Genomic DNA, 13,722 nt, shown 5'->3' on the forward strand with positions numbered 1-13,722 from the left:
CAGGGATTGCAACTACTTACAGTGTGGGCAAGCTCTGCCTTCAATGGCTCCAAACATCCACACTGGCAGAAATTAAGCAACACCTAACTTTACTTATTGAAGGTGCTGACTTGCGTGATTTCATTATGGGACCACGCAAACAGCGTCAAAAACGTTTCATAGCAGCCTCTATATATGCAGCTTACAATGAAGCTTGGAAAGAAACTCAAATTGAGACAGCAGAAAAAATACGGGAAATTGACCGTATTAATTTGGAAAAATCACTTTCTGTTGTGGACAATGGGTTAATGATTCTGTCTTCCAGAATATATTCACTGGACAGTATTGTGTCTTCAGCAATCGATATAATAGAGCAAGACTTACTGATGTTGCAACACGGTCAGTCTCAATTACGTTCTATTGTACAGCTTGGCTGGACGTTACAAAATCTGCGTTCAGGCTATGTGCCTTGGCGTTTAATCAACACAACGTCATTATTTAATATCTTTAACCTTACTGATAAACAAATCAGTTTGGCACAGAAGGGTGCTGACTATACAATTCTGAGCATTGAAAAACTTGAGAGATTACCATTGACAATGTCAGAACGACCTGTCATTGAATGGATAATACATGGGATAATAAATATTCCGATAACGACTTTCCAGTTTCAATACTGCCAAAAATATATACAGGCAGGCCAGTATGAAAGGTTGGGTAAAGTATACTTTAAGTCAACATGGAACTTGCCCTATACACACGCATGTATCAGTAATAAAGGCCAAAGTGTGTTTCTTAGTGGCAATAATTGTGCGAGGTCACTAAGCGGTACACTTCTGTGTCAGGGTATTAGTTTGCATGGAGCCTGTGAAGGGACTTCGAATAACCTTTCATGTCACCAGCTAGGCACACCTGCAACACAAATAGAACCATTCTTTAGGAGACTCTCGAACGGGAGTTACATTCTAATTGTAGATCGCAGATGTTGCAGTTTGCTGCCCGGAAAACCTTATCTCATAACCGTGACTACAAAGGTCATGAGCTGTGAACGAGTATTGTTCCCAAACGATGCTCCAGACAGGGAGGCAAGGTTATGGCCTAGTTTAAAAATTTCTTCTATTCGAATTGATACTTTAAGCAGAATGAAGACTGTGCTCCTACAGACGCCAACCCGGTTAACGTCATCAAAAGAAACGTATGATCTCCAAGTTGCAAGGACAACTGCAGAGATTCATTCACTGTTATCGACCAATTCCCCCATACATTTCGCAGAAATACTGAGCGAAATCTTAAATATTTCTGATACAAGTGGTATCTCAAGTGTATTTAAGACAGTGTTTTCGGGAGCTTTAACCCCATTCAAAGCCATCCTGGGTATTTTTCCTGATTTTGTCCATTCCATCTTTGGCGGACTTCCTCTCCTTTTGGGACTGGTGGCAGGCATCCTATTTTTGATCCTGTTACTTCGCTATGGCAAACCATGTCACAGACAAGACACCAGCGACAATGGAAGAAACGATCCTAGCCATACGCTACAGGGACCGCATAACTAAAGTCCTTGGACTAGCCCGGCTTAGAGACCTGAACATGACTTGGTTTCTTTCATTTAGACCGATGTGGCAACATTGTGTTATGCCTGTATTAAGGTGCTTGCTATGCGGCGAAGAATGCGTGTTGGACACCTGTCTGACACTACAATCGGATGTGCCAATGGATGCAGAGACTTTGTTGGGTCCGGTAACGGCTCATGCATTGTGCTGTCCCCAGCGGCTACCAATCCTGATGACGGCATTCGTGGAGACTTCACCACTACGATTGAAGAGTAGTGAAGTACGAGATGAAAGCAGCATCGATCAGGTACGACCTTCTGTCAGCTATGCTGATCGAAACATCAATGAAGGCAATCATGCTCATGAATGCATGTTACCAACTTTTTACGAGTTAGTGGAACTTTCGCAAGAAGCAGTTGACAGTTTTTTCTAAAGTCTCAATGATATGATGTTTTCACCAGAGCAGAAAGAATGACTTTGAGCAAGCTAGCACACGGCGTTCCCTACACCCTGAATTTGGCCTTCAACTTTGAAAATAAAGCAATAAGGAATTTTCTCACCAGTTTTACGGAGAGCGGGACATTTTTTTTTCCATTTCCCAAAAAATATTTTCACTTTTTGGGACACTTATCTTCTGCTTAAAGTAAAACTATTCTTAGAGAACAACATTTCTATTTTTAGCTACTCTAGAGACATTAGCTACCCTCTAGCATGTTCACAAATATTTTATGATTTTGTGATGAAATGGTCTCGAATTTTTTCTTCTGTATTAAGAGCCATTTCATGTGTAATTTCCGCATTTCGTTCATGCTGATTTCAAAATATGCGTATTAGATTTTGCATTATTATACTGCTTGAGTGCATATAGTAACTATACTCATCTTTTCGTGTATTTCGCATTTCCATTTTTCAAAATGCATATGATTGTATTTTGGGGTGGTTCGGTATACACATGCACTTTGTTTACTATGTTTACTATGCCTAGATTTGTAAATATGGACATAGATTACGTGGAGTGGGTGTGATGTATTTACTATGGGTACTGTATCGATCCCCCTATTTCTGACCCTTGTCTGGTTAATAATTAACTAGCAGCCATTCAACGGCACAAAAACCCGTTATCTGATTAGCCATACAACGGCACAGAAGCCTGTTATCTGATTAGGACATAGCGCATGCCATCTCATTAGGCAAGCACTATTTCTCCAGCCCCCTAATAGGCATACGGAGTTCTCAAAACAAATCAAACCTACAGCGACCTGGGAAATCCCCGCAGCCATTGTTTTGATTTAGCCGAGAACTTCAGTAAAGAATGTTCGAGCGACCAGTTCTTATGACATCCTTATTGACGTATTTATGTCCATCCTTACGTCAATCTCGGCACCTTTCAGGTATAAATAATACCGACATTGCCTTAAGCAAACACACGGTGGTGGTGACAAGATTGGAGCAGCGAGACTTGCCGAGGAGCCCAGCTGAAAGCGAAGCCCACAGACGCTGCCCCTCCCTTTTGACGCGCTGAGAAAGAGACGCTGCCTATTCTCCTGCCGAGAAATCCAGCCTCCGGCGTTTCCAGCCTCCCTCGCAGGCAGCTGGGATATCGAGCCCTGAGATAGAGATACCAGCCCTCCAGCCTTCTAAATCCCAGGTACAGAACTGAATAACCCCTTGCAGAGAATTCTTGAGTCAGATCCGTGGCAAAGCAAACTTAACTTAACCTGCTACTTATCTACTCCCTCCCACGTATTAGGCTTAGGTCAGGTACACTGGGGTAGGCGTAGTTAGAAGCACCAGTTGAGTACGATTAGTCAATGTATATATGTATGTATCTATTTTATCCATTTTAAAGTATCATATGGCTAAGAAACCATATCAATGCTTTTACAGTATTATTTTATAATTCTGCTTTTACTGTATGCACTGTACTTAACCTTAAGTATTGCAATAATAGCGATTCATTTCTCTTGTATGAGAAAAGAGACTGATCAATAAATAACACCTTTTTATTGAACACGCCCGTCTCTTCCTTTTCTCTACAATCTGGTGAAACTAAGAATGCACGTACTGACTGAGTAAAATAAGTTGTCTTTTGTTTTCACACGACTCTAGAGATATACTCTTGATTAGGGGAGAGCAAAGTTGTCATGTTCTATGGTTGTCAGAAACTAAATCCCTTCTTGTCTATCCAGGGAGGTTAAACTCCTCCTTGTCTATTCGAGAAAGTTTCTAGTGAACTCTGAGCTTGCTGGCAAACACATAACTTTAAGTCTAATATCGTCAGTAGAAGACCTAGTTAACCTCAGCCCTACGTCTATACTATTGAAGGTATTATTCCAATGCGCAGAGCCTATTGGGATAATAGGAACTACACTACACTACCATCTGCACATACCTTCCCTAATCTTCGGTCTGGTGGGGGTCAAACGTGTAAAGTGGAAACTGACACTGTGGCCATCCCTCTGCCTTTGAAGACCATGGTTTACAACTCCTCCCCCTGGCCATGCATTTCTATCGAACAGCACACTGCCCTGCCAGCAGAGCCAGTTAACCCCAGGGGCTCTTTATCACCTCTTCAAAGCAGCCTGGCTAATCCACTTAACTCTGACCAATCAGGGCAGACCCCTTGAAGGCTGAATTTGGATCCACAAAACAGGAAATTCTAATAACTTCTGGTCTATACATTTCAGAAGAAATTAAACAATATAATATTGTTGGATTGTTCACTATCATTCTAGGAAGTGTTTGAAAGGTAGCTCTATCTCCTTCCTATCAGAAGTTATTATTAATAACTTCCTGAAATGTTAACCTATGGGCCATGGGATTTGCAATGGGGAAAATGACTTGGGCCAGTTTTCTAGCACCAGGGCTTATAAAAACATATTTTATAAGTATTTCCCTAATTTCGACAGGACTCCCACTCCCTGTGCAACCAGGGGAGACTTTAGGGGTACTGAATCTGCAGAAATGTTGCAGATCCTCCTTACCCAGTGCTCCTAGCATCAAAGTCGAATTTGAGCAGCACTTTAACACAATGTGGGGAGTGAAATGTAAAATTTCACTTTACCCAGGCATATAACAACTCATTTTATAAGGGTGTACCTTATGCATATCTGACCCCCCACCCCTGGAATACCTAGGGGAGACCCTGGGGGTCCCTAATATACCAAAACATTGTAGGCTATCCATTTTTAAGAGCCCCTGACACCAAAGTCAAGTTTGGGCACAATGTACATTTTAAAAGCAGTCCTGGCGCCCATGGCTGTTTTTAAACTGACCTCAGGCTTCGGCAGTGCACACAAGCAAGTGCAGAAAAAGCTGCTGGCCTCTAAACCGCCATGCCCCAGGGTACTGGGGACTTCAAGGTAGTTTCAACCCCTGCCCTATTATAATCTAGGGGCTTATGGGGTAGGTCATGCCAATTACAGGGATAACCCACCATAGTGTACCCTAGTGCATGTTATTATTATTATTATTATTAAAAATTTTTATAGAGCGCGTAGTCACCCTGGGGTATCCCAGCGCTGAGGAACCCTGCAACCAGAGGAGGCATGGGAGAAAATGAGGGCAGGAGTGATTTTAACATAATCATTATGGGTAGAGGCGGTATTGAATCAGGGGGGTCGTGGTTTAAGGGAACAGGTAAGTTTTGAGTAGTTTCCTGAATCTCAAGTAGTTCGGTTCTTTCCGCAGGTCTCGAGGAAGGGCATTCCATAGACGCGCTGTATGGATCGAAAAACGTCTACCGCCCGTGCGGGCCTTCCTGAATCTATGCACGGTAATGAGGGACTCCTCGTCTGATCGAAGAGATCTGGGGGCTTTGTAGGGTTGTATAAATTTTCTCAAGATGGGGGGGCCCTGATTCTGCAGTAGCCTGTGGGCCAGGCTTAGGGCTTTGAATGTTACTCGTTCCCTGATAGGGAGCCAGTGCAGGGATTTCAGGGCCGGTTTGGCCGAAGCTCTGACGGGAGTGTGCATGAGAATCCGGGCGGCCGCGTTTTGAATTTTCTGTAGTTTGTTTAGGGTGGCTTCGGGGGCGCCTAGGTATATAGCATTGCTATAGTCGAGCCTTGATAATATGAGGCCTTGGATGAGAAGTCTTTGCGAAGTGGATGGAAGGAGGGGCAGGATCTTTCTCATCGATTTGAGTAGGCCGAAGCATGTGCCTGCTACTTTTTTTGCCTGCGTGGTGAATGTAAGGTCCGCGTCGATCCATACTCCTAAGCTTTTTACTTCCTGTTTAGGGACAGGGGGGGGTCCTAGGTCGGGTGGCCAGATGTTTGCAGGGAAGGTGAGTCCTTTCTGGCCCAGAAGAAGAATGTCAGTTTTAGAACCATTGAGTTTTAATGCTGAATGGTTCATCCACCCTTGGATCTCCTTCAAGCAGTTGAATAGGTCCGCTGGCTAGGGTGGGATAGGGAGACGACTAGTTGTGTGTCGTCCGCATAGCTGACAATGCTCACTCCGAATGGGGTGACGATCTCCTCCAATGGGGACATATAGATGTTAAACAATGTGGGGCTCAGGGAGGAGCCCTGAGGCACACCACATTGGAGGGGAGTGTCGGAGGAGCAGGTGTTATTTTCCCATATCTGGAAGGAACGGTGGGCCAGAAAGGAGGAGAGCCAGGACAAGGCGGTACCTTCTACTCCTACCTTTTTGAGCCGTTTGACCAGTAATCGATGGTTGACAGTGTCGAAGGCCGCACTCAGATCGAGGAGGATCACTGCCACTGATCCTCCTTCGTCTAAGAGTGTTCTGGCCTCCTCCACTGCCGCCAGGAGGGCGATGTCGGTGCCCTGTCCAGGGCGGAAGCCTGTCTGCGAGTTTTTCAGCAGTTTGTTGGATTCGAGAAATTGGGAGAGTTTCTTATTCACCAGTTTCTCGGCAACCTTACTGGTCCCGGGGAGGAGGGATATTGGTCGGTAGTTGGCCAGTTCAGCTGGATCTAGGGAGGGTTTTTTTAGCAGCGCCTTGACGACGGCCGCTTTCCAGCTAGGGGGGACGACTCCCTGTTGAAGAGAGGCGTTGATGAGCTTAGTAAGAGGAGGGATGATGGTTGGGGCGACTTCCTTAAGGGTCCGTAGCGGTGCGGGGTCCCTGGGAGATCCGCTTTTGATGGATGTAAGCGTGATCTCGACTTCTTCTTGGGTTATTTGTCCCCACGAAGATAGGCGAGGGGTGATCGAGGTGTCGGAGGACTCGTCAGTCTCACCAATATCAGACAAGGGGATGGAGTCAAGAATTTTTTGAATTTTTTCTTGGAAGAAGCATGCTAACTGACTACATTTTTCCTGATCCACCTTAGGGTCTGGTGGGTTTCTGGGGGCGGGGTCGGGGATCTTAAGCAGTTCTTTCAAGATGGTGTAGGTTTCTTTGCTTGAACAGGCAGCTTTTTCAATTCGTTCTTGGAAAAACCGACTTTTAGTCTTGTCGATAGCAGTTTTATATGCTGCTAGGGCGGTGGAATAGGCGTCCTTATTTGCATTAGATTTTTCCTTCCTCCAAGACCGTTCCGCTCTTTTGCAGTCCTGCCGCAGAGACTTGAGCTCGGGCGTATACCATGGAGCTGGAGGTACACGTTTATTGTGTTTCAAGGTGGCGGTTTTGGGAATAAGGCTATCCAGGGAGGACGTGATCCAGGAGCAGAACTGTTCGTCGGCCGTTATGGCGTCGGAGGACAGTACTGGGGTGGTCTTAGCGAGGATGTCAGTCCATTCTGAAGGTATGAGTTTGTGCCATCGTCTGTCTTTGGTTTTAACTTTTGCAGGCTGGATAGGCACCGAGGGGGCTTCCCATGAGAAGGGGACTAGGAAGTGGTCGGTCCATGGCAGTGGCAGAGGTGGACTGGTGGTGATATTGGCGTTAGTGAGAACGGGGTCTAGTAGGTGTCCCTTGTTATGGGTGGGTTCCTTGTTGGCCAGCCTGATATTGAGTGCTAGCAGGTCCACTAGTAGGTCCGAGGCAAAACGGTCGGTGGGATCTATGAAGTGAAGGTTCAGGTCGCCAACAATGAGAAAGTTGGAAACCGAAGCGGCTAGTTGGGAGGTAGTTTCGGTGACTGCGTTGAGAAATTTTCCGGGCGTGCCTGGGGGCCGATAGATTAGGAGACCCGAGAGGGAGTGCCTCGGGGAAGATTGAAGGGAGAAGTGGCAGCTTTCGGAGTTGTCAATTTGGGCGTCACTGGTTCTACAGATAAGCTTTTCCCGGTAAATTATGGCCAACCCTCCTCCTCTTCCCTTTTGTCTGTGGAGAGTTTGGATAAGGTAGCCTGGGGGAAGGGCGGATACCACGTCCGCATCGGTGCTGTTAGAGAGCCAAGTTTCAGTGAGAAATAGGGCGTCCAAGCCTTGCTCTTCGATCAGCTCATTGATTTCGAGTGCGTGCTTGGGGAGAGAACGACAGTTAAGAAGACCCAGTTGTAGACTGGGATTGACTGTGGTATGAGTGGTTGGGTGACAGCCCGGGCAGCTTGTAAAGGGTTTGCCTGTTTTGTGCAAGTAACTACATCCTAGATTTTTTTCAGGTCGGAGTTCCAGGAGCCTGTCTACCGAGTATGTCAGACGGCTGGGGGGTGAATCTGGCAGGGTTCCTGAGCCTGAGTCCGTTCGGGCCCGGACGGGCCCAGACGGGCTTGCCTTTGGCGCGCCTTCGGCGCGCTGACGGCGCGCCCGCTGCGCCCGTCCGCTGCGCGTCCGGGGATTACACATTTTTTTTATGGGTGACCACGATGCGTGTGGCGTGGCCTAGAGGTGGGCGTGGCCTCTTCCCTCGCCGTCAATGGCGGCTGGGTTTGTTAGTTCCACTAAATAATCGCTACAGCGCTAAGTCCGCTGTTCAGGGCGATGTCAGCTCGGTTTAAGTGATGCCAGAAGGGTGAGTGCAATATAGAAATAAAGGTCCAACAGTTGCGTGACACACAAAGAAAATACAATTTTTAAAATCAATTTCAGTTTTAGCTCCCGGCTTCAGCCTCAGGAGTAGCGAGGTTCAGGAGTGCGGCGCTTCAGATCGCGCTTTATACCTGGGGTGGGCGTGGCCTAGAGGTGGGCGTGGCCTCTTCCCTCGCCGTCAATGGCGGCTGGGTTTGTTAGTTCCACTAAATAATCGCTACAGCGCTAAGTCCGCTGTTCAGGGCGATGTCAGCTCGGTTTAAGTGATGCCAGAAGGGTGAGTGCAATATAGAAATAAAGGTCCAACAGTTGCGTGACACACAAAGAAAATACAATTTTTAAAATCAATTTCAGTTTTAGCTCCCGGCTTCAGCCTCAGGAGTAGCGAGGTTCAGGAGTGCGGCGCTTCAGATCGCGCTTTATACCTGGGGTGGGCGTGGCCTAGAGGTGGGCGTGGCCTCTTCCCTCGCCGTCAATGGCGGCTGGGTTTGTTAGTTCCACTAAATAATCGCTACAGCGCTAAGTCCGCTGTTCAGGGCGATGTCAGCTCGGTTTAAGTGATGCCAGAAGGGTGAGTGCAATATAAAAATAAAGGTCCAACAGTTGCGTGACACACAAAGAAAATACAATTTTTAAAATCAATTTCAGTTTTAGCTCCCGGCTTCAGCCTCAGGAGTAGCGAGGTTCAGGAGTGCGGCGCTTCAGATCGCGCTTTATACCTGGGGTGGGCGTGGCCTAGAGGTGGGCGTGGCCTCTTCCCTCGCCGTCAATGGCGGCTGGGTTTGTTAGTTCCACTAAATAATCGCTACAGCGCTAAGTCCGCTGTTCAGGGCGATGTCAGCTCGGTTTAAGTGATGCCAGAAGGGTGAGTGCAATATAAAAATAAAGGTCCAACAGTTGCGTGACACACAAAGAAAATACAATTTTTAAAATCAATTTCAGTTTTAGCTCCCGGCTTCAGCCTCAGGAGTAGCGAGGTTCAGGAGTGCGGCGCTTCAGATCGCGCTTTATACCTGGGGTGGGCGTGGCCTAGAGGTGGGCGTGGCCTCTTCCCTCGCCGTCAATGGCGGCTGGGTTTGTTAGTTCCACTAAATAATCGCTACAGCGCTAAGTCCGCTGTTCAGGGCGATGTCAGCTCGGTTTAAGTGATGCCAGAAGGGTGAGTGCAATATAAAAATAAAGGTCCAACAGTTGCGTGACACACAAAGAAAATACAATTTTTAAAATCAATTTCAGTTTTAGCTCCCGGCTTCAGCCTCAGGAGTAGCGAGGTTCAGGAGTGCGGCGCTTCAGATCGCGCTTTATACCTGGGGTGGGCGTGGCCTAGAGGTGGGCGTGGCCTCTTCCCTCGCCGTCAATGGCGGCTGGGTTTGTTAGTTCCACTAAATAATCGCTACAGCGCTAAGTCCGCTGTTCAGGGCGATGTCAGCTCGGTTTAAGTGATGCCAGAAGGGTGAGTGCAATATAAAAATAAAGGTCCAACAGTTGCGTGACACACAAAGAAAATACAATTTTTAAAATCAATTTCAGTTTTAGCTCCCGGCTTCAGCCTCAGGAGTAGCGAGGTTCAGGAGTGCGGCGCTTCAGATCGCGCTTTATACCTGGGGTGGGCGTGGCCTAGAGGTGGGCGTGGCCTCTTCCCTCGCCGTCAATGGCGGCTGGGTTTGTTAGTTCCACTAAATAATCGCTACAGCGCTAAGTCCGCTGTTCAGGGCGATGTCAGCTCGGTTTAAGTGATGCCAGAAGGGTGAGTGCAATATAAAAATAAAGGTCCAACAGTTGCGTGACACACAAAGAAAATACAATTTTTAAAATCAATTTCAGTTTTAGCTCCCGGCTTCAGCCTCAGGAGTAGCGAGGTTAGATGTTAGGTGTTTTAACTGTATTCTAATGTGTTCCTTTCAGCTTAGCACTGGCCCTGGGCCTGGTTAGACAGAGCCCAGGGTCATACAAAATCAGTTACCACCAGCATCAGTCAGCAAAAAGTTAGTGGGTGCCCAGGATGACGTTGCAACATTTATTAACTGAAATGAGGTGAGTTTCTCAAAAACGCAATTCATGCAAAAACTCTGGAATAAGCTACTGCACCCACAACCCTATGATAAAGCAATTTTACCTTTACATGTAAAAAGCATATAACCAATTTTGCTTTCTCGCCCTAAGTGCGCCAGGTATGCCCAGACGTGGGTCCTGGGCTCACTGTGCCACTGGAATCAAGCTATCCTGGCTTAAGAGGGGTGAAACCCCGAAACCGGTCCTAGGATGCTTGTTTCCGGTCCAGGGAGGACCTGGCTTGGCAGTTCGGGCTGGACTGTTCTCATCAGGCACAGGGTCAAGACTGATTTGCATATGACCAGCTCTAAACTGGGGGGCATGGTGAGCAAAAGAATGATGGATTTAACGCAGATCTCTTGACTGGGGGTGAATGTTTTGATTTGTTCTGCATTCCATCCATCAATTGTGTGTCTTTTGCTTTCTCACCCTAATGAATGAATTTGTATTTGTAAAGCGCACTTATACCCCAACCGGGGTTTCCTGGCGCTAGTACGCATACCGCTGTGGAACACTTCATGGCTTCTCCCTGTGAAATGTCCACTCCTGGGCAACCCCAAGGTGAAGCCAGGCATCCCAGCACTGTTTGGGCCATTGTGGAGATTAAGCAAGCTATTGTTCAGAGTTGCAGAGTGGGACCCATGATTAGAATAGGCACCGAGGTGAGAATTATCAGGTCCGAGGAAATTGAGCCCAAGACCCGCCTAGGCGGGAATTGAACCCTGGTCCCAGGCCAGACCTCTGCATCAGGGTCTGCCGCTCTAACCATTGAGCCACCCTTCTCCACAGTGTGCCAGGTATGCCCAGACGTGGGTCCTGGGCTCACTGTGCCACTGGAATGGAATGGAATTGGATTTGTAAAGCGCGTGGAAACCTGTGGGCGTCCCAGCGCTGAGTGTGTGGAGCTGGCTAAGGAGCAGGGGCAACCTAGGGGAAAAGGCTGGTTTTTAGGAGTTTGCGGAATTTAAGTAGGTTGGCTTCTTTGCGAATGTTAAGGGGGAGAGAGTTCCAGAGCTTTGCGGCGTTATGGGAGAAGAGGCGTCCACCTGTTCGTGCGTTCTTAATTCTATGAGTTTTTGCAAGGAGGAGATGATCGGATCTTAGGTCTCTGTTGGCTTTGTAAGGAGTGATCAAGGCTCTTAGAATGGGGGGGGGGCCTTTGCCCTGGAGGATTTTGTGTGTTATACATAGGGACTTAAATTTAATTCTCTCCTGGTTGGGAGCCAGTGGAGGGAGCTCAGGCAGGTTTAGCTGAGAACCGCTTTTTTGCCCCTGCGAGCAGTCTGGCTGCCGAGTTCTGGCCGAGTTCGAATTTGTTTGTGACAGACTCCGGAGCGCCTAAATAAAGGGCGTTACCGTAATCTAGTCTAGACAAGATGAGACCCTGAATGAGGCGTTTTCTAGAGTGGGGTGGTAGTAGAGGGAGGATTTTCCTTGCGGTGCGGACCAGGCCAAAGCAGACACCAGCGGTTTTCCTGGCTTGGGTTTGGAAGGTGAGGTCCTGGTCGAGCCAGACACCAAGGCTTTTTATTTCTTATGCATGTCGGCCACAAGGAGTTGGGAGTGAATGTGACTTTGTTGCCCAGCACCAGAAGCTCCATTTTATCTCCGTTGAGTTTGAGGAGGGAATTGTTCATCCAACTGGAGATTTCTGAGAGGCAGGACCGAATATTTTCATGGGAGTGATCCGACTGATTTAGTGAGACAACCAGTTGGGTGTCGTCTGCGTACGTGATCAGTTTGATACCAAAAGGGGCGACGATATCCTCCAGTGGGGACATGTACGCATTAAAGAGTGTAGGGCTCAGAGACGAGCCCTGCAGCACCCCGCATTGGGGAGGGATTGCTCGGGAGCGGACGTTGCCCTCGGTGACCTGATAGGTTCTGTTTTCTATGAATGATTTGAGCCATGCTAGAGCTGACCCTGTGACTCCCAGGTTGTTGAGATGGTGAATGAGGATACAGTGATCAACCGTATTGAAGGCTGCGCTTAAGTCCAGGAGGATCACAGCTGCTGAGCCTCCTGAGTCCAGAATCTTCCTTGCCTCTTCTACAACTGCCTCCAGGGAGGTGTCCATGCCTTGTCTGGGGCGAAAGCCTGTCTGGGAGCAGAGTAGAAGCTCACCGGTCTCCAGGAAGGCGGAGAGTTGTTGGGTAACAACTTTTTCCGCAACCTTGCTGATTCCTGGTAGTAAAGAGATGGGCCGGTAGTTGGCCATCTCCAGGGGGTCTAGATGAGGTTTTTTTAACAAAGCTCTTACTGTGGCTCTGACAGAAGAGGCAATAGTGGGGGTCACTAGCTTCAGGATATTAAGGGGTGCGGGGTCTAAAGGAGAGGCACTTTTTATTGACTCTAAGATTGGGGGGAGCATCTCCACTGTTAGGGGGGAGAATGAATCTAGGTGGAGCGCGTCATTTGAAGGGACTGGGAAATGATTTCTGGTAGCTGATCGATGGTTGGGAGGATTTTTAGGATATTTTGGATTTTAGTTGAGAAGAATTCTGCAAGTTCGTTACATCTACGGCCTGAGATGTCGGGGGCAGGGGGATGGTCTGAGATTTTAAGAAGTTCTTTAACAATGCGGAATTGTAGTGTTTTTATCTTGGGACCTGAATCGATATTCCTATTTTATGCCCTTGTCCGGTTATAATCAATAATATCCATACAACGGCATAGTAATCATATCCATAATTCAGTCGTAGCACATGCTGTCACATTAAGCAAGGCTACTTCTCCGGCCCCCTAGAAAGCACACCGAGTTCTCTAAACAAAACCAAGCCTCCAGCAACCTGGGAAATCCCCCTTGCTTTTGTTTTGATTTCGTCCTAGAACTCCTGTAAAGCACTGTAAGAACGGCCAGTTCTTAGTGACATCTTTATTGACGTCTTATGACCAACCTTACGTCAAACCCAGGCACCTTTCAGGTATAAATATACCAACGTTGCCTTAAGCAAACACACGGTGGTGGTTTTGGAGCAGCTATCTACTTGCCCGAGAGCCCAGCTGATGCGAGAGCCCACGGACGCTGCCCCTCCTCTTTGACGCACTGAGAGAGACGCTGTCTTTTCTCCTGCCGAGAAATCCAGCTCCGGTGTTTCCAGATACCTTCGTGGGTTACTGGGATATCGAGTCCTGAGAGAGAGATACAAGACCTCCTGCTTTCTATTTACCCAGGTACGGAGCTGACTAAACCCTTAAAGAGAATTCTTGAGTCAGATTCTTGGCAAAACAAACTTAACTTAAACTGCTA

The sequence above is a fragment of the Lissotriton helveticus genome, chromosome 5_1 (assembly GCF_964261635.1).
Source record: "Lissotriton helveticus chromosome 5_1, aLisHel1.1, whole genome shotgun sequence".
NCBI lineage: Eukaryota > Metazoa > Chordata > Amphibia > Caudata > Salamandridae > Lissotriton > Lissotriton helveticus.